The 27,247-nt window shown below is 42.3% G+C and overlaps 10 non-coding genes across 10 annotated transcripts; 8 read left to right on the forward strand and 2 right to left on the reverse strand.

The window, feature by feature from the left end:
- Positions 1 to 14,021: 14,021 nt before the first annotated feature.
- LOC135029956 (U1 spliceosomal RNA) lies at positions 14,022 to 14,185 on the reverse strand. Its single transcript, XR_010226026.1, has one exon. It is a non-coding gene; the product is annotated as a U1 spliceosomal RNA (small nuclear RNA).
- A 144-nt stretch (positions 14,186 to 14,329) lies between these two features.
- Positions 14,330 to 14,445, forward strand: LOC135030083 (U5 spliceosomal RNA). The gene has a single exon (XR_010226137.1). It is a non-coding gene; the product is annotated as a U5 spliceosomal RNA (small nuclear RNA).
- Positions 14,446 to 14,715: 270 nt separating this feature from the next.
- LOC135030114 (U5 spliceosomal RNA) lies at positions 14,716 to 14,831 on the forward strand. Its single transcript, XR_010226167.1, has one exon. It is a non-coding gene; the product is annotated as a U5 spliceosomal RNA (small nuclear RNA).
- A 2,438-nt stretch (positions 14,832 to 17,269) lies between these two features.
- On the forward strand, positions 17,270 to 17,385 carry LOC135030096 (U5 spliceosomal RNA). Its single transcript, XR_010226150.1, has one exon. It is a non-coding gene; the product is annotated as a U5 spliceosomal RNA (small nuclear RNA).
- A 275-nt stretch (positions 17,386 to 17,660) lies between these two features.
- LOC135030107 (U5 spliceosomal RNA) lies at positions 17,661 to 17,776 on the forward strand. Its single transcript, XR_010226160.1, has one exon. It is a non-coding gene; the product is annotated as a U5 spliceosomal RNA (small nuclear RNA).
- Positions 17,777 to 18,051: 275 nt separating this feature from the next.
- Positions 18,052 to 18,164, forward strand: LOC135030125 (U5 spliceosomal RNA). The gene has a single exon (XR_010226178.1). It is a non-coding gene; the product is annotated as a U5 spliceosomal RNA (small nuclear RNA).
- Positions 18,165 to 22,001: 3,837 nt separating this feature from the next.
- Positions 22,002 to 22,165, reverse strand: LOC135029967 (U1 spliceosomal RNA). The gene has a single exon (XR_010226037.1). It is a non-coding gene; the product is annotated as a U1 spliceosomal RNA (small nuclear RNA).
- A 144-nt stretch (positions 22,166 to 22,309) lies between these two features.
- On the forward strand, positions 22,310 to 22,425 carry LOC135030084 (U5 spliceosomal RNA). Its single transcript, XR_010226138.1, has one exon. It is a non-coding gene; the product is annotated as a U5 spliceosomal RNA (small nuclear RNA).
- A 270-nt stretch (positions 22,426 to 22,695) lies between these two features.
- On the forward strand, positions 22,696 to 22,812 carry LOC135030122 (U5 spliceosomal RNA). Its single transcript, XR_010226175.1, has one exon. It is a non-coding gene; the product is annotated as a U5 spliceosomal RNA (small nuclear RNA).
- A 286-nt stretch (positions 22,813 to 23,098) lies between these two features.
- On the forward strand, positions 23,099 to 23,214 carry LOC135030090 (U5 spliceosomal RNA). Its single transcript, XR_010226143.1, has one exon. It is a non-coding gene; the product is annotated as a U5 spliceosomal RNA (small nuclear RNA).
- Positions 23,215 to 27,247: the final 4,033 nt, after the last annotated feature.

Genomic DNA, 27,247 nt, shown 5'->3' on the forward strand with positions numbered 1-27,247 from the left:
TTAAAATGGTAAAAGTTATTGTACTTTAAGTAAAAATAAAAGCTAAAATATCAATCCCAGTTTTGGATTACTTTAATGAACAAAAAAAAATGCATATAGCAAAGGATAGTTTCAATCTGCCTACCTCTGGGTTATGGGCCCAGCATGCTTCCATTGCAGTACTCTGCTGCACATGTAAGTGCAAGAGATCCTGAAGCACTCACTCATCATGCGAAAGTACCAATGTGTTTCTTCGTTGGTTGCTGGAAGAAACATCTTACAAAAACTCTCCAGATTATTGACTTTTTAAAGTTTTTTTAGGAAACGTTCTAGATGAATGCTTATTAGTCTTTGTCAGTATGTACTTTTTGCAAAGTGTCTCTGTGGCGCAATTGGTTAGTGTGTTCAGCTATTAATCAAAAAGTTGGTGGTTCAATCCCACCCAGGGACATAATTGACCTTGTGATCAGATTTTGGTGATATTTAAGTAGACAAGTCAAAATTGCAAACCCCCTCTTATGGTGTAGGGTACCTGGCCTTCTCTGATGTAATCAGAGTTAGATTTGATTAAGTGATTTTATAAAAAAAACAGCTAGGAAGCACAATTTAGCAGTGGGTTGCAGAGAAAAAGAAAAATGCTGGCAGAAAAATCCAATTGAGTGATTAAACAGCTCTTCATTTTCTGGCTTTATTTTTATGATAACAAATTTGTTCTCTGAAAAGTGTCCACAAAGCCAAGTATCTGATTAACATTTTTGTAGGGATGGTTTTTCACCTATTACTAAATTAAACTTGCTTCATTGGAAAGGCAGCAAGATGCATCCTCATTTCAATATCTACGGAAATAATACAGGTTGACACCAGGAAACATTAACGCCACTGCATCTTTGCTGTTTTCTCATGTGGAAGTCTGTTTAATGTGAAAACAAGGTGATATCTAATTAGCACACAGGTAAGGAATTAAGAAAATCTTTATTTAAGGGTGAAGATGTTTCTCACAAAATCGTTGCCCCAATGCATCATTGAAATTCAAGCTGGAAAGATGATTTTAATATATCACTTGTACATTTTGTATTGCTCTTCTGGTGACAATGTAGTTTGTTTTTGTCAATTACCATTTTAAAAATCGGGTAAAGAAAATTAATTGGATTTTTGAAAGAAAACAATACTGTCAATATACTATTAAAACAAATTAAAATGGTAAAAGTTATTGTACTTTAAGTAAAAATAAAAGCTAAAATATCAATCCCAGTTTTGGATTACTTTAATGAACAAAAAAAAAATGCATATAGCAAAGGATAGTTTCAATCTGCCTACCTCTGGGTTATGGGCCCAGCATACTTCCAGTGCAGTACTCTGCTGCACATGTAAGTGCAAGAGATCCTGAAGCACTCACTCATCATGCGAAAGTACCAATGTGTTTCTTCATTGGTTGCTGGAAGAAACATCTTACAAAAACTCTCCAGATTATTGACTTTTTAAAGTTTTTCTAGGAAACGTTCTAGATGAATGCTTATTAGTCTTTGTCAGTATGTACTTTTTGCAAAGTGTCTCTGTGGCGCAATCGGTTAGTGTGTTCAGCTATTAATCAGAAGGTTGGTGGTTCAATCCCACCCAGGGACGTAATTGACCTTGTGATCAGATTTTGGTAATATTTAAGTAGACAAGTCAAAATTGCAAAACCCCTCTTATGGTGTAGGGTACCTGGCCTTCTCTGATGTAATCAGAGTTAGATTTGATTAAGTGATTTTATAAAAAAAACAGCTAGGAAGCACAATTTAGCAGTGGGTTGCAGAGAAAAAGAAAAATGCTGGCAGAAAAATCCAATTGAGTGATTAAACAGCTCTTCATTTTCTGGCTTTATTTTTATGATAACAAATTTGTTCTCTGAAAAGTGTCCACAAAGCCAAGTATCTGATTAACATCTTTGTAGGGATGGTTTTTCACCTATTACTAAATTAAACTTGCTTCATTGGAAAGGCAGCAAGATGCATCCTCATTTCAATATCTACGGAAATAATACAGGTTGACACCAGGAAACATTAACGCCACTGCATCTTTGCTGTTTTCTCATGTGGAAGTCTGTTTAATGTGAAAACAAAGTGATATCTAATTAGCACACAGGTAAGGAATTAAGAAAATCTTTATTTAAGGGTGAAGATGTTTCTCACAAAATCGTTGCCCCAATGCATCATTGAAATTCAAGCTGGAAAGATGATTTTAATATATCACTTGTACATTTTGTATTGCTCTTCTGGTGACAATGTAGTTTGTTTTTGTCAATTACCATTTTAATAATCGGGTAAAGAAAAGTAATTGGATTTTTGAAAGAAAACAATACTGTCAATATACTATTAAAACAAATTAAAATGGTAAAAGTTATTGTACTTTAAGTAAAAATAAAAGAGCAAAAATATCAATCCCAGTTTTGGATTACTTTAATTAACAAAAAAAAAATGCATATAGCAGAGGATAGTTTCAATCTGCCTACCTCTGGGTTATGGACCCAGCATGCTTTCATAACAGTACTCTGCTGCACATGTAAGTGCAAGAGATCCTGAAGCACTCACTCATCATGGGAAAGTACCAATGTGTTTCTTCATTGGTTGATGGAAGAAACATCTTACAAAAACTCTCCAGATTATTGACTATTTAAAGTTTTTATAGGAAACGTTCTAGATGAATGCTTATTAGCCTTTGTCAGTATGTTCTTTTGCAAAGTGTCGCTGTGGCGCAATCAGTTAGTGTGTACAGCTATTAACCAAAAGGTTGGTGGTTCAATCCCACCCAGGGACATAATTGACCTTGTTATCAGATTTTGTTGATCTTTAAGTAGACAAGTCAAAATTTCGAAAACCCCTGTTATGGTGTAGGGTACCTGGCCTTCTCTGATGTAATCAGAGTTAGATTTGATTCAGTGATTTTATAAAAACAGCTAGGAAGCACAATTTAGCAGTGGGTTGCAGAGAAAAAGAAATATGCTATCAAAAAAATCCAATTGAGTGATTAAACAGCTCTTCATTTTCTGGCTTTATTTTTATGCTAACAAATTTGTTCTCTGAAAAGTGTCCACAAAGCCAAGTCTCTGATTAACACCTTTGTAGGGATGGTTTTTCACCTATTACTAAATTAAACTTGCTTCATTGGAAAGGCAGCAAGATGCATCCTCATTTCAATATCTACTGAAATAATACAGGTTGACACCAGGAAACATTAACGCCACTGCATCCTTGCTGCTTTCTCATGTGGAAGTCTGTTTAATGTGAAAACAAGGTGATATCTAATTAGCACACAGGTAAGGAATTAAGAAAATCTTTATTTAAGGGTGAAGATGTTTCTCACAAAATCGTTGCCCCAATGCATCATTGAAATTCAAGCTGGAAAGATGATTTTAATATATCACTTGTACATTTTGTATTGATCTTCTGGTGACAATGTAGTTTGTTTTTGTCAGTTACCATTTTAATAATCGGGTAAAGAAAATTAATTGGATTTTTGAAAGAAAACAATACTGTCAATATACTATTAAAACAAATTAAAATGGTAAAAGTTATTGTACTTTAAGTAAAAATAAAAGCTAAAATATCAATCCCAGTTTTGGATTACTTTAATGAACAAAAAAAAATGCATATAGCAGAGGATAGTTTCAATCTGCCTACCTCTGGGTTATGGACCCAGCATGCTTCCATTACAGTACTCTGCTGCACATGTAAGTGCAAGAGATCCTGAAGCACTCACTCATCATGGGAAAGTACCAATGTGTTTCTTCATTGGTTGATGGAAGAAACATCTTACAAAAACTCTCCACATTATTGACTTTTTAAAATGTTTCTATGAATCGTTCTAGATGAATGCTTATTAGCCTTTGTCAGTAAGTACTTTTGCAAAGTGTCGCTGTGGCGCAATCAGTTAGTGTGTAAGGCTATTAACCAAAAGGTTGGTGATTCAATCCCACCCAGGGACTTAATTGACCTTGTTATCAGATTTTGGTGATCTTTAAGCAGACAAGTCAAAATTTCAAACCCCCTGTTATGGTGTAGGGTACCTGGCCTTCTCTGATGTAATCAGAGTTAGATTTGATTCAGTGATTTTATAAAAACAGCTAGGAAGCACAATTTAGCAGTGGGTTGCAGAGAAAAAGAAATATGCTGGCAGAAAAATCCAATTGAGTGATTAAACAGCTCTTCATTTTCTGGCTTTATTTTTATGCTAACTAATTTGTTCTCTGAAAAGTGTCCACAAAGCCAAGTATCTGATTAACATATTTGTAGGGATGGTTTTTCACCTATTACTAAATTAAACTTGCTTCATTGGAAAGGCAGCAAGATGCATCCTCATTTCAATATCTACTGAAATAATACAGGTTGACACCAGGAAACATTAACGCCACTGCATCCTTGCTGCTTTCTCATGTGGAAGTCTGTTTAATGTGAAAACAAGGTGATATCTAATTAGCACACAGGTAAGGAATTAAGAAAATCTTTATTTAAGGGTAAAGATGTTTCTCACAAAATCATTGCCCCAATGCATCATTGAAATTCAAGCTGGAAAGATGATTTTAATATATCACTTGTACATTTTGTATTGCTCTTCTGGTGACAATGTAGTTTGTTTTTGTCAATTACCATTTTAATAATAGGGTAAAGAAAATTAAGTGGATTTTTGAAAGAAAACAATACTGTCAATATACTATTAAAACAAATTAAAATGGTAAAAGTTATTGTACTTTAAGTAAAAATAAAAGCTAAAATATCAATCCCAGTTTTGGATTACTTTAATGAACAAAAAAAAAATGCATATAGCAAAGGATAGTTTCAATCTGCCTACCTCTGGGTTATGGGCCCAGCATGCTTCCATTGCAGTACTCTGCTGCACATGTAAGTGCAAGAGATCCTGAAGCCCTCACTCATCATGCGAAAGTACCAATGTGTTTCTTCATTGGTTGCTGGAAGAAACATCTTACAAAAACTCTCCAGATTATTGACTTTTTAAAGTTTTTCTAGGAAACGTTCTAGATGAATGCTTATTAGTCTTTGTCAGTATATTCTTTTTGCAAAGTGTCTCTGTGGCGCAATCGGTTAGTGTGTTCAGCTATTAATCAAAAGGTTGGTGGTTCAATCCCACCCAGGGACGTAATTGACCTTGTGATCAGATTTTGGTGATATTTAAGTAGACAAGTCAAAATTGCAAACCCCCTCTTATGGTGTAGGGTACCTGGCCTTCTCTGATGTAATCAGAGTTAGATTTGATTAAGTGATTTTATAAAAAAACAGCTAGGAAGCACAATTTAGCAGTGGGTTGCAGAGAAAAAGAAAAATGCTGGCAGAAAAATACAATTGAGTGATTAAACAGCTCTTCATTTTCTGGCTTTATTTTTATGATAACAAATTTGTTCTCTGAAAAGTGTCCACAAAGCCAAGTCTCTGATTAACACCTTTGTAGGGATGGTTTTTCACCTATTACTGAATTAAACTTGCTTCATTGGAAAGGCAGCAAGATGCATCCTCATTTCAATATCTACTGAAATAATACAGGTTGACACCAGGAAACATTAACGCCACTGCATCCTTGCTGCTTTCTCATGTGGAAGTCTGTTTAATGTGAAAACAAGGTGATATCTAATTAGCACACAGGTAAGGAATTAAGAAAATCTTTATTTAAGGGTGAAGATGTTTCTCACAAAATCGTTGCCCCAATGCATCATTGAAATTCAAGCTGGAAAGATGATTTTAATATATCACTTGTACATTTTGTATTGCTCTTCTGGTGACAATGTAGTTTGTTTTTGTCAGTTACCATTTTAATAATCGGGTAAAGAAAATTAATTGGATTTTTGAAAGAAAACAATACTGTCAATATACTATTAAAACAAATTAAAATGGTAAAAGTTATTGTACTTTAAGTAAAAATAAAAGCTAAAATATCAATCCCAGTTTTGGATTACTTTAATGAACAAAAAAAAATGCATATAGCAGAGGATAGTTTCAATCTGCCTACCTCTGGGTTATGGACCCAGCATGCTTCCATTACAGTACTCTGCTGCACATGTAAGTGCAAGAGATCCTGAAGCACTCACTCATCATGGGAAAGTACCAATGTGTTTCTTCATTGGTTGATGGAAGAAACATCTTACAAAAACTCTCCACATTATTGACTTTTTAAAATGTTTCTAGGAATCGTTCTAGATGAATGCTTATTAGCCTTTGTCAGTAAGTACTTTTGCAAAGTGTCGCTGTGGCGCAATCAGTTAGTGTGTAAGGCTATTAACCAAAAGGTTGGTGGTTCAATCCCACCCAGGGACTTAATTGACCTTGTTATCAGATTTTGGTGATCTTTAAGCAGACAAGTCAAAATTTCAAACCCCCTGTTATGGTGTAGGGTACCTGGCCTTCTCTGATGTAATCAGAGTTAGATTTGATTCAGTGATTTTATAAAAACAGCTAGGAAGCACAATTTAGCAGTGGGTTGCAGAGAAAAAGAAATATGCTGGCAGAAAAATCCAATTGAGTGATTAAACAGCTCTTCATTTTCTGGCTTTATTTTTATGCTAACTAATTTGTTCTCTGAAAAGTGTCCACAAAGCCAAGTATCTGATTAACATATTTGTAGGGATGGTTTTTCACCTATTACTAAATTAAACTTGCTTCATTGGAAAGGCAGCAAGATGCATCCTCATTTCAATATCTACTGAAATAATACAGGTTGACACCAGGAAACATTAACGCCACTGCATCCTTGCTGCTTTCTCATGTGGAAGTCTGTTTAATGTGAAAACAAGGTGATATCTAATTAGCACACAGGTAAGGAATTAAGAAAATCTTTATTTAAGGGTAAAGATGTTTCTCACAAAATCATTGCCCCAATGCATCATTGAAATTCAAGCTGGAAAGATGATTTTAATATATCACTTGTACATTTTGTATTGCTCTTCTGGTGACAATGTAGTTTGTTTTTGTCAATTACCATTTTAATAATAGGGTAAAGAAAATTAAGTGGATTTTTGAAAGAAAACAATACTGTCAATATACTATTAAAACAAATTAAAATGGTAAAAGTTATTGTACTTTAAGTAAAAATAAAAGCTAAAATATCAATCCCAGTTTTGGATTACTTTAATGAACAAAAAAAAAATGCATATAGCAAAGGATAGTTTCAATCTGCCTACCTCTGGGTTATGGGCCCAGCATGCTTCCATTGCAGTACTCTGCTGCACATGTAAGTGCAAGAGATCCTGAAGCACTCACTCATCATGCGAAAGTACCAATGTGTTTCTTCATTGGTTGCTGGAAGAAACATCTTACAAAAACTCTCCAGATTATTGACTTTTTAAAGTTTTTCTAGGAAACGTTCTAGATGAATGCTTATTAGTCTTTGTCAGTATATTCTTTTTGCAAAGTGTCTCTGTGGCGCAATCGGTTAGTGTGTTCAGCTATTAATCAAAAGGTTGGTGGTTCAATCCCACCCAGGGACGTAATTGACCTTGTGATCAGATTTTGGTGATATTTAAGTAGACAAGTCAAAATTGCAAACCCCTTCTTATAGTGTAGGGTACCTGGCCTTCTCTGATGTAATCAGAGTTAGATTTGATTAAGTGATTTTATAAAAAAACAGCTAGGAAGCACAATTTAGCAGTGGGTTGCAGAGAAAAAGAAAAATGCTGGCAGAAAAATACAATTGAGTGATTAAACAGCTCTTCATTTTCTGGCTTTATTTTTATGATAACAAATTTGTTCTCTGAAAAGTGTCCACAAAGCCAAGTATCTGATTAACATATTTGTAGGGATGGTTTTTCACCTATTACTAAATTAAACTTGCTTCATTGGAAAGGCAGCAAGATGCATCCTCATTTCAATATCTACTGAAATAATACAGGTTGACACCAGGAAACATTAACGCCACTGCATCCTTGCTGCTTTCTCATGTGGAAGTCTGTTTAATGTGAAAACAAGGTGATATCTAATTAGCACACAGGTAAGGAATTAAGAAAATCTTTATTTAAGGGTAAAGATGTTTCTCACAAAATCATTGCCCCAATGCATCATTGAAATTCAAGCTGGAAAGATGATTTTAATATATCACTTGTACATTTTGTATTGCTCTTCTGGTGACAATGTAGTTTGTTTTTGTCAATTACCATTTTAATAATAGGGTAAAGAAAATTAAGTGGATTTTTGAAAGAAAACAATACTGTCAATATACTATTAAAACAAATTAAAATGGTAAAAGTTATTGTACTTTAAGTAAAAATAAAAGCTAAAATATCAATCCCAGTTTTGGATTACTTTAATGAACAAAAAAAAAATGCATATAGCAAAGGATAGTTTCAATCTGCCTACCTCTGGGTTATGGGCCCAGCATGCTTCCATTGCAGTACTCTGCTGCACATGTAAGTGCAAGAGATCCTGAAGCACTCACTCATCATGCGAAAGTACCAATGTGTTTCTTCATTGGTTGCTGGAAGAAACATCTTACAAAAACTCTCCAGATTATTGACTTTTTAAAGTTTTTCTAGGAAACGTTCTAGATGAATGCTTATTAGTCTTTGTCAGTATATTCTTTTTGCAAAGTGTCTCTGTGGCGCAATCGGTTAGTGTGTTCAGCTATTAATCAAAAGGTTGGTGGTTCAATCCCACCCAGGGACGTAATTGACCTTGTGATCAGATTTTGGTGATATTTAAGTAGACAAGTCAAAATTTCAAAAACCCCTGTTATGGTGTAGGGTACCTGGCCTTCTCTGATGTAATCAGAGTTAGATTTGATTCAGTGATTTTATAAAAACAGCTAGGAAGCACAATTTAGCAGTGGTTTGCAGAGAAAAAGAAATATGCTGGCAAAAAAATCCAATTGAGTGATTAAACAGCTCTTCATTTTCTGGCTTTATTTTTATGCTAACAAATTTGTTCTCTGAAAAGTGTCCACAAAGCCAAGTATCTGATTAACATCTTTGTAGGGATGGTTTTTCACCTATTACTAAATTAAACTTGCTTCATTGGAAAGGCAGCAAGATGCATCCTCATTTCAATATCTACTGAAATAATACAGGTTGACACCAGGAAACATTAACGCCACTGCATCCTTGCTGCTTTCTCATGTGGAAGTCTGTTTAATGTGAAAACAAGGTGATATCTAATTAGCACACAGGTAAGGAATTAAGAAAATCTTTATTTAAGAGTGAAGATGTTTCTCACAAAATCGTTGCCCCAATGCATCATTGAAATTCAAGCTGGAAAGATGATTTTAATATATCACTTGTACATTTTGTATTGCTCTTCTGGTGACAATGTAGTTTGTTTTTGTCAATTACCATTTTAATAATAGGGTAAAGAAAATTAAGTGGATTTTTGAAAGAAAACAATACTGTCAATATACTATTAAAACAAATTAAAATGGTAAAAGTTATTGTACTTTAAGTAAAAATAAAAGAGCAAAAATATCAATCCCAGTTTTGGATTACTTTAACAAAAAAAATGCATATAGCAGAGGATAGTTTCAATCTGCCTACCTCTGGGTTATGGGCCCAGCATGCTTCCATTGCAGTACTCTGCTGCACATGTAAGTGCAAGAGATCCTGAAGCACTCACTCATCATGGGAAAGTACCAATGCGTTTCTTCATTGGTTGATGGAAGAAACATCTTACAAAATCTCTCCAGATTATTGACTTTTTAAAGTTTTCTAGGAATTGTTCTAGATGAATGCTTATTAGCCTTTGTCAGTATGTACTTTTGCAAAGTGTCTCTGTGGTGCAATCGGTTAGTGTGTTTGGTTATTAACCAAAGGGTTGGTGGTTCAATCCCACCCAGGGATGTTATTGACCTTGTCATCAGATTTTGGTGATCTTTAAGTAGACAAGTCAAAATTTCAAACCCCCTCTTATGGTGTAGGGTACCTGGCCTACTCTGATGTAATCAGAGTTAGATTTGATTAAGTGATTTTATCAAAAAACAGCTAGGAAGCACAATTTAGCAGTGGGTTGCAGAGAAAATGAAATATGCTGGCAGAAAAATCCAATTGAGTGATTAAACAGCTCTTCATTTTCTGGCTTTATTTTTATGCTAACTAATTTGTTCTCTGAAAAGTGTCCACAAAGCCAAGTATCTGATTAACATCTTTGTAGGGATGGTTTTTCACCTATTACTAAATTAAACTTGCTTCATTGGAAAGGCAGCAAGATGCATCCTCATTTCAATATCTACTGAAATAATACAGGTTGACACCAGGAAACATTAACGCCACTGCATCCTTGCCGATGATAACCTCAAGTTGGGTCATTCGGTGCTGCAGAGTCGTACGCACTCTTCCACCCGTTCAAGAGCTTTGGTATAACCCCATGGTTCTTAATGTGACCCCAGCATCCTCTAGGTCGTATGAGAAAATAGGATTTTAATACCTACCGGTAAATCCTTTTCTCTTAGTCTGTAGAGGATGCTGGGCACCCGTCCCAGTCCATACTGTGTCTGCAGTTATTACTTGTGGTTATACACATGTTGTGTTATGGTTCTGGTCAGCTTTTTGCTGCAATTGTTCATGCCGTTGGCTTGTGTTCTGTTGAATGCCACGTTCTGCGGCATGCTTAAGGTGTGAGCTGGTAAGATGCTCACCTTAGTTTAACAATAAATCCTTTCCTCGAAATGTCCGTCTCCCTGGGCACAGTTCCTATAACTGGAGTCTGGAGGAGGGGCATAGAGGGAGGAGCCAGTTCACACCCTTTGATAGTCTTAAAGTGCCCATGTCTCTTGCGGATCCCGTCTATACCCCATGGTTCTTAATGTGACCCCAGCATCCTCTACGGACTAAGAGAAAAGGATGCCCTTGCGCACTATCCTGACTTCTCCTCCCGTCTGCTTACTTTGTGCCTTCCAACGCACAATGCGAACTACAGGTGGTGCTGCAGGGCCCACACCCTTTTACTTGCCTTACAGAACAGCTCTGGAGCTGTTACAGTGCCCAGCTGCTGCAAGAAATCAGCTTGAATGCTTCAGGGGATGGGGCATGGCCAACATGAGCCCCACACCAAAGGAGGGTGTGGGTGTTTAATGAGACCTAGGGGTCATCCAAGCACTGCAAAAGGCCGCCATGCCCTGCACGCCCCTTTTCTCTTTTCATATGCAGATGAGGGTTCCAGCCAACTTTGGCCCACTGCTTGGATAACATCACTGTATGCAAATCCGTCTGCTGCAGACCTTCCCCCAGGAATGCTTGTACTTGATGTTGCATATGGTTTGATATTTGATGGTGCTTCAGTATTAGGCAGCCTTCCGCCCTCCCATGTTCATCTGAAAAGATGTGGTCTCCCTGCAGTTGTTGTCCCCAGACGAGAGTTCCCTTGTGCTTCCTCAGTTGAATCTCCTTAACTTGACGGGGGAGGGGCTGCCCGAGCAGCCACCCTCCCCAGCCCTATCCCAACTCATACTTATTTTGCATATGAGATCTCTTGATCATGAAGATTGTTCTCACATGGTGAGGTTCATCCATTATATTTTAAAATAGGAAGGTACAAATTACATATTTGAATTGCATTTATGTGCTGGATTCAAATGTCCCCCCCCCCCCCCCTTCCATTCTCAATTGTGCCCGTCAGCAGCTATTCTAAGGTTGCTGCCAATGGGTGTGACACATTAATTTCTTCTGTGGGGTACACTGGACTCCACAAGGATTCACATTGGGGTGTAGAGTAGGATCTTGATCTGAGGCACCAACCGGCTCAAAGCTTTTGACTGTTCCCAAGATGCTCAGTGCATTCTCCTCTATAACCCCGCTTCCATGAACAGGGAGCTCAGTTTGTAGTTGGTGCCTTCAGTAGCAGGCCACTTAACAGGGGCCTGCCTCAGGCAGCCTATTCTTAGCTATAAATTTTGACAAGAAAAGAAGAACTTGTTTTATGAGAATCTACAAGGGCTGCAGCAGGCTAGGTCTAATAGACATCTTTACTGCAGCTTCATCACTCCCAGCGGCGCTGTATACTCCCATGCCCTGGTTGCTGGGTCACTGCAGCGGAGGCTCCGGTTTCATCCTAAGGTCAGTCACACACACACCACCCTTCCGGATCACGAGGCCGCTGATGAAGGGGAGCGTGGCCGTAGGGGGTGGACCGTGTGCGCACTGGCGTGGACACTGATTACTGGGCAGCCGCTCCACTAGCCACCAGGTACAGTTAAGGAGCACAGGTCTGGGGGTTTTTCTCCTATATTAACCCAATTTTGTACTGCCCGCAGCGCATTGTGATAGGTAATAGGGCCTGATTCAGGTTGGATTGCAATCACAATAAGCGATCCAACTGCAAAAATTGCTAAGAGCATACGCATGTGCCTGCATTTTCTGTGGCACCCCGCACAGAATGCGATCGCCTCTGCCTGTCAATCGGGGCGGGGGGGGGGATAGGTGGGTCAGCAACACTCCATTTCCAAGTCAGGGATGGAGCGGTGCGGGGGCAAGGCTTCAAAATGGGGTCTGCAACGGAGGAGACACAGGGGGCGTGGTCACAGCGGCTGTATGACATCACATTCAGCCGCTGTGATCACAAAAATGGTGGCGGCTTCCTGCGCGCACATACAGTCTGCACCAGCAGGAGGCTACATCATTTTTTATGATCACGCTGAACTGCAGTGCGACTGCAATTACAGCATGGTCAAGAAGGGAGGCGTCATGCTGGGTGGCCATGCCCTTTCACTGTGCAGGAGCCAGCACCGCTCACACACTAGTCCCCGGGTGCAGCCCCCAACCCCCGGGACACCCGGAGCAACAAAATGTAGATTCAGGCCACCAGGCCACGCCCCTACCTATGAAACCATGCCTCCTTTTTACCATTGCGCTGCTTATCTGCGCGCACTGCATTACAATCTCCCTCGCCACCTCTCTGGGTGTCACCAGTGATAGTGACACCTCTGCCATGCTTGTAGCAGCTGGTCCTAAGATCTACGCCTCAAGCCCTGAGTGTTTGCCCTTGTGACTTGTTGATCATCATAGCGAAGCAGATGCTTACAGAAAACTGCAGGGGCTTAGATTGAAAATAAAAAAATTGATAGGTATAAGGTAGAGAGGAGCGGGTTCGGTTCTCCGAGAACCGAATTCCCCACGAACTCCACGTTGTTTACACTGGTCCGAGGCAGGCTCGGTTGTTCCCGCCTGACTCGGAAAACCTGAAAAAGGGAAAATGTCATCATCCCGCTGTCGGATTCTCGCGAGATTCGGATTCCATATAAAGAGCTGCGCGTTGCCGCCATTTTTACTCGTGCATTGAAGATAGAGCGGAATGGACGTGGCTATGTTCTCTCAGTGGAAATCTCAATATCAGTGCTCAGTATCAGTGGTTACTTATTGCTGCTCAGTAATACTAGTAGTGTGTCTCTCCTGCTCAGTGTCAGTTCTCAGTAGTATCCTCATCAGTGCTCAGTATCACTGCTCATTGTCTTGTGCTGCATTGTGGTGCTCAGCATACTACAGTACATTACTAATAGTCCAGTGCTGCATCTTGCTGCTCAGTGTCAGTTCTAGTATCCTCATCAGTGCTCACTATCACTGTTCATTGCATTTTGGTTTTCTGTATACTACAGTAACATAGTAATATAGTAACATATAGTAACATAGTTTTTGAGGTTGAATAGAGGCAAATTGCCCATCGTGTTCAACCTGTTTTAAGTTGTGATGATTCTACATACTTGCTGAATAATGTTTTATGACTAGTTAGCTACTATAACTCATGTTACCCCCGGATTAACCATGTTGATATTTTAAGTATTATAACCTTGGATAGCTTTTTCATTCAGAAATGTATCCATTCCTTTTTTAAATCCAATTACAGAGTCCACCATTACCACCTTCCCTGGCAGGGAATTCCACATCCTGATTGCCCTAACAGTGAAGATCATAGTATCTCACCTGGCAGGTAAGTAGGAGTTGGGCTAGAGCTGTGGAGGATTGCTGCTCGGGCACCCCCTGTCAAGTGAAGGAGATCCAACTGAGGCAGCACAAGGGAACTCTCGAAAGAAGAACAAGGCTAGAGGAAGATCTGAGACAAAGAAATCTGACTTTTACCAGAGCTGACCAGAGGAAAGCACAAACACAGTCCCCCACTACCACAAATAATGCAGTCGAGTTTCCCACATTTGGGGAAATCACAGGGGTCAGCATACCCAGAATGCAATGAATGAACCTCACCCTGGGAGAACAATCTTCATGACCATGGTATCTCCTATGCAAAATAAGTATGATTTGGGATAGGGCTGGGGAGGGCCGCTGCTCAAGCACATCTCTGTCAAGTAAAGGAGATTCAACTGAGGCAGCACAAGGGAACTCTCATCTGGGGACAACAACTGCAGGGAGAACACATATTTTCAGATGAAAATCTTGGTCATGCTCTGGTTTCTCTTCAGAACGAACAAATCTTTCGCCTTTTACTAAAGATTTCCGTGGAGAGGAGCAAAACTGAGTTTTACCTCAATTTTTGCATGCCCCATCTTTTTGGGGTTTCTTTTATCGGTTTAAAGATAGAATGAGTGTGCTTTAATGAAAGCTCATTTGCATAGAAATTACAGTAAATGTTTGTTTCTTTTCAAACAGAACTTTCTTGACCATGCTACTTGCTTGAAAGATCTGGGAGCACATGTAATACAGTACAAACCATGCTTATAGCAAGGAGAAGCCAGGTGAGAAATCTGCTTTCTTTCAAATTGGGCGCTCACTTTGATCTGAATGAGGACTGCTGGCATGGCACTCAGGCGACAGGTGGAATCTTGGTCATGCTCTGGTTTCTCTTCAGAACTAACAAATATTTCGCCTTTTATTAAAGATTTCCGTGGAGAGGAGCAAAACTGAGTTTTATCTCAATTTTTGCATGCCCCATATTATTGGGGTTTCTTTTATCAGTTTAAAGACAGAACGAGTGTGCTTTCTTGTTAGCTTTAATGTAAGTTTATTTGTATAACAATGACAGTAAATGTCTGTTTCTTTTCAAGCAGAACTTTCTTGACCATACTAATTGCTTGAAAGATCTGGGAGCACATGGAAAAGAGTACAAACCATGCTTATAGCAAGGGGAAGCCTGGTGAGAAATCTGCTTTCTTTCTTTCAAATTGGGTGCTCACTTTGAGCTGAATGAGGACTGCTGGCATCAGGGCCGGCTCTAGGCATGTTCGAATAGAGCGGCCGCGCAGGGCGCCACCCTTAATGGGCGCCACGCGCTGGCGCCGCCATATTCGATGCTGGAGCCGGCCCTGTGTGTGTGCTGCTGCAGCATTTGGCGGTCGCGCTGTGTATGCGCGCTGCGCGGCGCCGGTATCTAACGTCAGACGCCGGCGCCGCGCATAGCCCGCCTGCACAAGTGGCCGCCCACCCGCCCGCCAGCCCGGACCCAGGCTCAGGCTCACTCGCCCGGCCTCCCGCCCGCCCGCCAGCGCTCCCACACAGGCGGACAGCAGTACTCCTCCCCAGCGCCGCAGGTATTTTTTTTTTTGGGGGGGGGGGGAGATCCGCACTGTGGGGGCATTTCTGGCACACAGGGGGCATTTTTGGTTATGTGGGGGCATTTCTGGCACTGTGGGGGCATTTCTGGCTCTGTGGGGGGCATTTCTGGCACTGTGGGGGCATTTCTGGCACTGTGGGGGCATTGCATATCTGGCTCTGTGGGGGCATATTTGGCACTGTGGGGACATATCTGGCCCTGTGGGGGCATATCAGGCACTGTGGGGACATTTCTGGCACTGTGGGGGCATTTCTGGCACTGTGTGGGCATTTCTGGCACTGTGGGGGCATTTCTGGCACTGTGGGGGCATTTATCTGGCTCTGTGGGGGCATTTATCTGGCTCTGTGGGGGCATTTATCTGGCTCTGTGGGGGCATTTATCTGGCACTGTGGGGGCATTTCTGGCACTGTGGGGGCATTTCTGGCACTGTGGGGACATATCAGGCACTGTGGGGGCATATCTGGCACTGTGGGGGCATATCTGGCACTGTGGGGGCATATCTGGCACTGTGGGGGCATTTCTGGCACTGTGGGGGCATTTATCTGGCACTGTGGGGGCATTTATCTGGCACTGGGGGCATTTATCTGGCACTGTGGGGGCATTTCTGGCACCGTGGGGGCATATCTGGCACTGTGGGGGCATATCTGGCACTGTGGGGACATATCTGGCACTGTGGGGGCATTTATCTGGCTCTGTGGGGGCATTTATGTATCAGGCACCGTGGGGGCATTTATGTATCAGGCACCGTGGGGGCATTTATGTATCATGCACCGTGGGGGCATTTATGTATCATGCACCGTGGGGGCATTTATGTATCAGGCACCGTGGGGACATTTATGTATCTGGCACCGTGGGGGCATTTATGTATCTGGCACCGTGGGGGCATTTATGTATCTGGCACCGTGGGGGCATTTATGTATCAGGCACCGTGGGGGCATTTATGTATCTGGCACCGTGGGGGCATTTATGTATCTGGCACCGTGGGGGCATTTATGTATCTGGCACCGTGGGGGCATTTCTTGCACTGTGGGGGCATTTCTTGCACTGTGGGGACATTTCTTGCACTGTGGGGGCATATCTTGCACTGTGAGGGCATTAATGTATGTGGCACTGTGGGGGCATATCTGCGCTGTGGGGGCATTTATCCATCTGGAACTGTGTGGCCATTTATGTAGCTGGCACTGCTGGGGGGCATGTCACGTGTAGCTGGCACTGCTGGGGGGCATGTCATGTGTAGCTGGCACTGCTGGGGGGCATATCATGTAGTGTTCCCGCTAGGCGTCTGTGGCTGGGCAGTGTGTCTCAGTGCTCTACCTGGCGCAATGTGTCTAACGTGCTCTTATAGGAGGTTCTACCTGGTGCAATGTGTATTAGCTGCACTACTGTGTGGTGTAATGTGAATTGCCACTATAATGTGGCTACGCACCTTCCCCACGAAGTAACTCCCCTAAATTTTTGCTGCGCGCCTTTGGCGCGCACTGTCCATGCTTTAGCGTGTGGAAATGGGAACAACAAGCATTACAGTATGTACATCATTTTGCCCACCTAACTTAAAAATGTGCCCTCCCTGTGATCAGCAACCTGCCCTAAAAAGTGAACACTAGCACGTGTAGCTGGCACTGCTGGAGGGCATGTCATGTGTAGCTGGCACTGCTGGGGGACGAGACCACGCCCACTTTTTCAAGAGGCCACGCCCACTTTTCCAAGGGCGCGCGCGCCTTCGGCGCGCGCATGGGGGGGGGGCACTTTTACATTTTCTCGCTCAGGGTGCTAGTAGGCCTGGAGCCAGCCCTGGCTGGCATGGCACTCAGGCGACAGGTGGAATCTTGGTCATGCTCTGGTTTCTCTTCAGAACGAACAAATCTTTCGCCTTTTACTAAAGATTTCCGTGGAGAGGAGCAAAACTGAGTTTTATCTCAAATTTTGCATGCCCCATCTTATTGGGGTTTTATTTTATCGGTTTAAAGATAGAACGAGTGTGCTTTAATGTAAGCTCATTTGCATAGAAATGACAGTAAATGTTTGTTTCTTTTCAAACAGAACTTTCTTGACTATACTAATTGCTTGAAAGATCTGGGAACACATGGAAAAAAATACAAACCATGTTTATAGCTAGGGGAAGCCTGGTGAGAGATCTGCTTTCTTTCTTTCAAATTGGGTGCTCACTTTGAGCTGAATAAGAACTGCTGGCATGGCACTCAGGCGACAGGTGGAATCTTGGTCATGCTCTGGTTTCTCTTCAGAACGAACAAATCTTTCGCCTTTTACTAAAGATTTCCGTGGAGAGGAGCAAAACTGAGTTTTATCTCATTTTTTCCTTGCCCCATCTTATTGGGGTTTTATTTTATCTGTTTAAAGATAGAACGAGTGTGCTTTAATGTAAGCTCATTTGCATAGAAATTACAGTAAATGTTTGTTTCTTTTCAAACAGAACTTTCTTGACCACACTAATTGCTTGAAAGATCTGGGAGCACATGGAAAAGAGTACAAACCATGTTTATAGCAAGGGTAAGCCTGGTGAGAAATCTGCTTTCTTTCATTCAAATTGGGTGCTCACTTTCAGCTGAATGAGAACTGCTGGCATGGCACTCAGGCGACAGGTGGAATCTTGGTCATGCTCTGGTTTCTCTTCAGAACTAACAAATATTTCGCCTTTTATTAAAGATTTCCGTGGAGAGGAGCAAAACTGAGTTTTATCTCAATTTTTGCATGCCCCATATCATACCTCCCAACTGTCCCGATTTTCGCGGGACAGTCCCGTTTTTTGGGGACTGTCCCGCTGTCCCACCTGCGGGCCGCAGTGTCCCGCGGTGGGGAGGACAGTTGGGAGGCTCTGTCTGTCGCTGCCCTGCTTAGCAGAGCAGCGGTGAATAGACGCTGTGCGCATGCGCACAGCGTCTATTCACTGAAGTCAGAGGGAGAGGTGGCATGCCAGCGGCTCACAGAGCGCTGGGCATGCCCCCTCAGTGCCGAAAACGGGGGCGTGACTCGCGATCGCGGGTCCTCCCGCGAAGTCACACCCCCTTTTACTTAGGCCACGCTGCAATTGTTCATGCCGTTGGCTTGTGTTCTGTTGAATGCCACGTTCTGCGGCATGCTTAAGGTGTGAGCTGGTAAGATGCTCACCTTAGTTTAACAATAAATCCTTTCCTCGAAATGTCCGTCTCCCTGGGCACAGTTCCTATAACTGGAGTCTGGAGGAGGGGCATAGAGGGAGGAGCCAGTTCACACCCTTTGATAGTCTTAAAGTGCCCATGTCTCTTGCGGATCCCGTCTATACCCCATGGTTCTTAATGTGACCCCAGCATCCTCTACGGACTAAGAGAAAAGGATGCCCTTGCGCACTATCCTGACTTCTCCTCCCGTCTGCTTACTTTGTGCCTTCCAACGCACAATGCGAACTACAGGTGGTGCTGCAGGGCCCACACCCTTTTACTTGCCTTACAGAACAGCTCTGGAGCTGTTACAGTGCCCAGCTGCTGCAAGAAATCAGCTTGAATGCTTCAGGGGATGGGGCATGGCCAACATGAGCCCCACACCAAAGGAGGGTGGGGGTGTTTAATGAGAACTAGGGGTCATCCAAGCACTGCAAAAGGCCGCCATGCCCTGCACGCCCCTTTTCTCTTTTCATATGCAGATGAGGGTTCCAGCCAACTTTGGCCCACTGCTTGGATAACATCACTGTATGCAAATCCGTCTGCTGCAGACCTTCCCCCAGGAATGCTTGTACTAGATGTTGCATATGGTTTGATATTTGATGGTGCTTCAGTATTAGGCAGCCTTCCGCCCTCCCATGTTCATCTGAAAAGATGTGGTCTCCCTGCAGTTGTTGTCCCCAGACGAGAGTTCCCTTGTGCTTCCTCAGTTGAATCTCCTTAACTTGACGGGGGAGGGGCTGCCAGAGCAGACACCCTCCCCAGCCCTATCCCAACTCATACTTATTTTGCATATGAGATTTCTTGATCATGAAGATTGTTCTCACAGGGTGAGGTTCATCCATTATATTTTAAAATAGGAAGGTACAAATTACATATTTGAATTGCATTTATGTGCTGGATTCAAATGTCCCCCCCCCCTTCCATTCTCAATTGTGCCCGTCAGCAGCTATTCTAAGGTTGCTGCCAATGGGTGTGACACATTAATTTCTTCTGTGGGGTACACTGGACTCCACAAGGATTCACATTGGGGTGTAGAGTAGGATCTTGATCTGAGGCACCAACCGGCTCAAAGCTTTTGACTGTTCCCAAGATGCTCAGTGCATTCTCCTCTATAACCCCGCTTCCATGAACAGGGAGCTCAGTTTGTAGTTGGTGCCTTCAGTAGCAGGCCACTTAACAGGGGCCTGCCTCAGGCAGCCTATTCTTAGCTATAAATTTTGACAAGAAAAGAAGAACTTGTTTTATGAGAATCTACAAGGGCTGCAGCAGGCTAGGTCTAATAGACATCTTTACTGCAGCTTCATCACTCCCAGCGACGCTGTATACTCCCGTGCCCTGGTTGCTGGGTCACTGCAGCGGAGGCTCCGGTTTCATCCTAAGGTCAGTCACACACACACCACCCTTCCGGATCACGAGGCCGCTGTTGAAGGGGAGCGTGGCCGTAGGGGGTGGACCGTGTGCGCACTGGCGTGGACACTGATTACTGGGCAGCCGCTCCACTAGCCACCAGGTACAGTTAAGGAGCACAGGTCTGGGGGTTTTTCTCCTATATTAACCCAATTTTGTACTGCCCGCAGCGCATTGTGATAGGTAATAGGGCCTGATTCAGGTTGGATTGCAATCACAATAAGCGATCCAACTGCAAAAATTGCTAAGAGCATACGCATGTGCATGCATTTTCTGCGGCACCCCGCAGAGAATGCGATCGCCTCTGCCTGTCAATCGGGGCGGGGGGGGGGGATAGGTGGGTCAGCAACACTCCATTTCCAAGTGAGGGATGGAGCGGTGCGGGTGCAAGGCTTCAAAATGGGGTCTGCAATGGAGGAGACACAGGGGGCGTGGTCACAGCGGCTGTATGACATCACATTCAGCCGCTGTGATCACAAAAATGGTGGCGGCTTCCTGCGCGCACATACAGTCTGCACCAGCAGGAGGCTACACCATTTTTTATGATCACGCTGAACTGCAGTGCGACTGCAATTACAGCATGGTCAAGAAGGGAGGCGTCATGCTGGGTGGCCATGCCTTTTCACTGTGCAGGAGCCAGCACCGCTCACACACTAGTCCCCGGGTGCAGTCCCCAACCCCCGGGACACCCGGAGCAACAAAATGTAGATTCAGGCCACCAGGCCACGTCCCTACCTATGAAACCATGCCTCCTTTTTACCATTGCGCTGCTTATCTGCGCGCACTGCATTACAATCTCCCTCGCCACCTCTCTGGGTGTCACCAGTAATAGTGACACCTCTGCCATGCTTGTAGCAGCTGGTCCTAAGATCTACGCCTCAAGCCCTGAGTGTTTGCCCTTGTGACTTGTTGATCATCATAGCGAAGCAGATGCTTACAGAAAACTGCAGGGGCTTAGATTGAAAATAAAAAAATTGATGGGTATAAGGTAGAGAGGAGCGGGTTCGGTTCTCCGAGAACCGAATTCCCCACGAACTCCACGTGGTTTACACTGGTCCGAGGCAGGCTCGGTTGTTCCCGCCTGACTCGGAAAACCTGAACAAGGGAAAATGTCATCATCCCGCTGTCGGATTCTCGCGAGATTCGGATTCCATATAAAGAGCTGCGCGTTGCCGCCATTTTTACTCGTGCATTGAAGAGAGAGCGGAATGGACGTGGCTATGTTCTCTCAGTGGAAATCTCAATAGCAGTGCTCAGTATCAGTGGTTACTTATTGCTGCTCAGTAATACTAGTAGTGTGTCTCTCCTGCTCAGTGTCAGTTCTCAGTAGTATCCTCATCAGTGCTCAGATCACTGCTCATTGTCTTGTGCTGCATTGTGGTGCTCAGCATACTACAGTACATTACTAATAGTCCAGTGCTGCATCTTGCTGCTCAGTGTCAGTTCTAGTATCCTCATCAGTGCTCACTATCACTGTTCATTGCATTTTGGTTTTCTGTATACTACAGTAACATAGTAATATAGTAACATATAGTAACATAGTTTTTGAGGTTGAATAGAGGCAAATTGCCCATCGTGTTCAACCTGTTTTAAGTTGTGATGATTCTACATACTTGCTGAATAATGTTTTATGACTAGTTAGCTACTATAACTCATGTTACCCCCGGATTAACCATGTTGATATTTTAAGTATTATAACCTTGGATAGCTTTTTCATTCAGAAATGTATCCATTCCTTTTTTAAATCCAATTACAGAGTCCGCCATTACCACCTTCCCTGGCAGGGAATTCCACATCCTGATTGCCCTAACAGTGAAGATCATAGTATCTCACCTGGCAGGTAAGTAGGAGTTGGGCTAGAGCTGTGGAGGATTGCTGCTCGGGCACCCCCTGTCAAGTGAAGGAGATCCAACTGAGGCAGCACAAGGGAACTCTCGAAAGAAGAACAAGGCTAGAGGAAGATCTGAGACAAAGAAATCTGACTTTTACCAGAGCTGACCAGAGGAAAGCACAAACACAGTCCCCCACTACCACAAATAATGCAGTCGAGTTTCCCACATTTGGGGAAATCACAGGGGTCAGCATACCCAGAATGCAATGAATGAACCTCACCCTGGGAGAACAATCTTCATGACCATGGTATCTCCTATGCAAAATAAGTATGATTTGGGATAGGGCTGGGGAGGGCCGCTGCTCAGGCACATCTCTGTCAAGTAAAGGAGATTCAACTGAGGCAGCACAAGGGAACTCTCATCTGGGGACAACAACTGCAGGGAGAACACATATTTTCAGATGAAAATCTTGGTCATGCTCTGGTTTCTCTTCAGAACGAACAAATCTTTCGCCTTTTACTAAAGATTTCCGTGGAGAGGAGCAAAACTGAGTTTTACCTCAATTTTTGCATGCCCCATCTTTTTGGGGTTTCTTTTATCGGTTTAAAGATAGAATGAGTGTGCTTTAATGAAAGCTCATTTGCATAGAAATTACAGTAAATGTTTGTTTCTTTTCAAACAGAACTTTCTTGACCATGCTACTTGCTTGAAAGATCTGGGAGCACATGGAATACAGTACAAACCATGCTTATAGCAAGGAGAAGCCAGGTGAGAAATCTGCTTTCTTTCAAATTGGGCGCTCACTTTGATCTGAATGAGGACTGCTGGCATGGCACTCAGGCGACAGGTGGAATCTTGGTCATGCTCTGGTTTCTCTTCAGAATGAACAAATCTTTCGCCTTTTATTAAAGATTATCCGTGGAGAGGAGCAAAACTGAGTTTTATCTCAATTTTTGCATGCCCCATATTATTGGGGTTTCTTTTATCAGTTTAAAGACAGAACGAGTGAGCTTTCTTGTTGGCTTTAATGTAAGTTTATTTGTATAACAATGACAGTAAATGTCTGTTTCTTTTCAAGCAGAACTTTCTTGACCATACTAATTGCTTGAAAGATCTGGGAGCACATGGAAAAGAGTACAAACCATGCTTATAGCAAGGGGAAGCCTGGTGAGAAATCTGCTTTCTTTCTTTCATATTGGGTGCTCACTTTGAGCTGAATGAGGACTGCTGGCATGGCACTCAGGCGACAGGTGGAATCTTGGTCATGCTCTGGTTTCTCTTCAGAACGAACAAATCTTTCGCCTTTTACTAAAGATTTCCGTGGAGAGGAGCAAAACTGAGTTTTATCTAAATTTTTGCATGCCCCATATTATTGGGGTTTCTTTTATCTGTTTAAAGACAGAACGAGTGTGCTTTCTTGTTAGCTTTAATGTAAGTTGCCATAGATGCAGTGAAACACGCGTGTAGGGCACGGCGTGTCCTCGTGTATTTGACTCATGTGAAATGTTATAAAACAAAAATATATGATTATGATGTTAGCTGTTAGTCTCCACTAATAGGGAATAGAAGCTGAGCTATAAGAAAGGAATACACTAGATATGATGTCACTTAGCAATTACAATGTCTAAAGTGCATACAGATAGCTACTAATAACTCTTGATAAGAAAGTATATCAGTGTGGGTATATTTATATGATGGGATATTGGGACTAGTGAATATATATCACTCCTGCTGTCCAGATTGGCAATAACCAGACAATTATGATAAGAGTAGAGATGTCACATGGGCTGCTATAGATATTAATTTAATGCTGTATGTGTCATTTGTTACAAATGGATACATTTTCTATGAGTCAGCCTAGCAGCTGCATGTTCTAACAGAACACTATCCTCACACAGAATCTGCTAACCTTGAGATAACTAAATGACAGTGTGTAACAGTCTCTTTACTATAAGACTGTTACAAAGTAATATATATATTTGAAGTCAGTCTAGCAGCTGTGTGTTCCAGCAGTTTATAAGACAAAGAAAATCTCCTATTGTGGAATCTAGACACATGGGACTGCTGGCCTGTGTCATACTATTTCTATGTAATACCAGTAACATGTATATAACTGTTACATAATTGTTACAAATGGATAAATCTTTGAGTCAGCCTAGCAGCTGCATGTCCTAACAGGACACCATAAATCCTTTACAGTGTAACAAATTGATTGGTAACACTTAAAGGCTGGAGAGCAGTTATATGCCTTACTAGCATACTCAATATACCACATTATTACACCAGTTACCACGATTATTGACAGCGCATTTGATATATTATATTACCCTCACACTGAGTCTGTTTACCTTTAGATAACTAAGTGACCGAATATGTAACAGTTTCTCTATCATAAGACTGTTACAAAGTGAGATAGATATATTTGGAAGTCAGTCAAACAGCTGTGTGTTTCAGCGGTTTATAAGAAAATTCCTCATTGTGGAATCTGGACCACTAAGGGTTATTATATATATATAGCACATGGAATTGCCACATCTCCCTATATGATAATTTCATTACACTGTAACATAATAAGAATTAACTCTTTAACAGTGTAAATAGAGAGTAATGAATCTCTGACACATGGAATATATTATTTCTTAGATGAATTGGATAAACCATTATGACAGACACTTTGCTTCCTAATAAGAATTGAGGTGGCTATACCTCTAAGGAAAGCATTATTGCCTACGCCTAGATCAGATTAAATAAGATCTGGCTGAATATATGAAGGAAGGTTGCTATTTATATGAGAATTGGAATTGCTATATTCCTTAAGGCAACCCCACCGATTGATATATGTTGTCAATTAAGTATATCTGAACGGCTATATCTGGACCAGATTTAATAAGATCTGGCTGATTATATGAAGGAGGGCTGCTATTTATATTGGAATTGCCATATTCCTTAAGGCAACCGCACCTGTTGGTATATCTCGCCAATTAACTATATCTAAACAGCTAAATTAAAGCTATTCATCATTTTTTTAGTTTGGATATTAATAAATATGATCTTTCCATGATGCATAGAGATTTCCCTATCAAGTGATTCCTTATCCGATATAGAAAGCTATCCCCCTATGGTATTGAATTTAGGAATATAGTCTTAGGGGACACAGAGAAATAAGTGATCCCCATCTACCTAAGCACCCCACAAATTGGAGGTTAGCTTACCGGTTATACTCAATCACCCCCACAAATTCGCCAATGGGGATGGCTTCCCGGGAGGTAACCCCTATTGAGTGAAGGGAGTATATAGGATACGACCCAGTGGTACCTGACGACATAGATACTAACAGCTATTTAATAACATTACGCTAGAAAGTGATTATTAGCAACATATATATCTATATAAACAACCCCGCCAGGGTTGTGCCTTCAAAAATAATCACACACGGACACGCTTTTTAAACCTTTTTTTCACATCTCTTTATTCTTCTTATGCACATGTATGTTAGTTCTGTGATTTTAACCTTTATGTTTCACTGCAGTTTGGGATAATAATATTAATATTTATCCAATTTTAATACATACTTAATAAAGGTTATATTTTATGATTCATTCATTCTGTCCAGTGCGTCAACAGTGCAGATTTCTTCTTGTTTTTTCTCCCAAATTCTATAACAATGACAGTAAATGTTGTTACTTTTCAAACAGAACTTTCTTGACCATGCTACTTGCTTGAAAGATCTGGGAGCACATGGAAAACAGTACAAACCATGCAGTATCACAAGAGCCTTTATTTGATCTTTCATGAAGATAGAGCAGAATTGAGGACACGTCAACAATTTCTGCCGAAGGTGGTTCATCTTTCCACATGGTGCCTTTGGCCACTGACACCTTCGTTGAGTCAAAGTCTCTGGCTGTGGTCAGAACTTTGAAAATTTATGTCACCAGAACGGTTCAGATTAGGAAAACAGAGGCTCTGTTTGTCCTGTATGCTCCCAACAGGATTGGGTGTCCTGCTTCCATGTAGACCATTATGCGCTGGATCTGTGGTAAGATTCAGCATGCTCATTCCACGGCAGGATTGCCGTTACTGAAATAGGTGAAGACCCATTCTACTAGAAAGGTGGGTTCATCCTGGGCAGCTGGTCGGGGAGTCTCGGCATTGCAATTTTGCCGAGCAGCTATTTAGTAAACACTTTTGCTAAGTTTTACAAGTTTGATACCTTGGCTGATGATAACCTCAAGTTGGGTCATTCGGTGCTGCAGAGTCGTACGCACTCTCCCACCCGTTCAAGAGCTTTGGTATAACCCCATGGTTCTTAATGTGACCCCAGCATCCTCTAGGTCGTATGAGAAAATAGGATTTTAATACCTACCGGTAAATCCTTTTCTCTTAGTCCGTAGAGGATGCTGGGCACCCGTCCCAGTCCATACTGTGTCTGCAGTTATTACTTGTGGTTATACACATGTTGTGTTATGGTTCTGGTCAGCTTTTTGCTGCAATTGTTCATGCCGTTGGCTTGTGTTCTGTTGAATGCCACGTTCTGCGGCATGCTTAAGGTGTGAGCTGGTAAGATGCTCACCTTAGTTTAACAATAAATCCTTTCCTCGAAATGTCCGTCTCCCTGGGCTCAGTTCCTATAACTGGAGTCTGGAGGAGGGGCATAGAGGGAGGAGCCAGTTCACACCCTTTGAAAGTCTTAAAGTGCCCATGTCTCTTGCGGATCCCGTCTATACCCCATGGTTCTTAATGTGACCCCAGCATCCTCTACGGACTAAGAGAAAAGGATGCCCTTGCGCACTATCCTGACTTCTCCTCCCGTCTGCTTACTTTGTGCCTTCCAACGCACAATGCGAACTACAGGTGGTGCTGCAGGGCCCACACCCTTTTACTTGCCTTACAGAACAGCTCTGGAGCTGTTACAGTGCCCAGCTGCTGCAAGAAATCAGCTTGAATGCTTCAGGGGATGGGGCATGGCCAACATGAGCCCCACACCAAAGGAGGGTGGGGGTGTTTAATGCGAACTAGGGGTCATCCAAGCACCGCAAAAGGCCGCCATGCCCTGCATGCCCCTTTTCTCTTTTCATATGCAGATGAGGGTTCCAGCCAACTTTGGTCCACTGCTTGGATGACATCACCGTATGCAAATCCGTCTTCTGCAGACCTTCCCCCTGGAATGCTTGTACTAGTTGTTGCATATGGTTTGATATTTGATGGTGCTTCAATATTAGGCAGCCTTCCACCCTCCCATGTTCATCTGAACAGATGTGGTCTCCCTGCAGTTGTTGTCCCCAGACGAGAGTTCCCTTGTGCGTCCTCAGTTGAATCTCCTTAACTTGACGGGGGAGGGGCTGCCCGAGCAGCCACCCTCCCCAGCCCTATCCCAACTCATACTTATTTTGCATATGAGATCTCTTGATCATGA

The sequence above is a fragment of the Pseudophryne corroboree genome, unplaced genomic scaffold (genome assembly GCF_028390025.1).
Source record: "Pseudophryne corroboree isolate aPseCor3 unplaced genomic scaffold, aPseCor3.hap2 scaffold_494, whole genome shotgun sequence".
NCBI lineage: Eukaryota > Metazoa > Chordata > Amphibia > Anura > Myobatrachidae > Pseudophryne > Pseudophryne corroboree.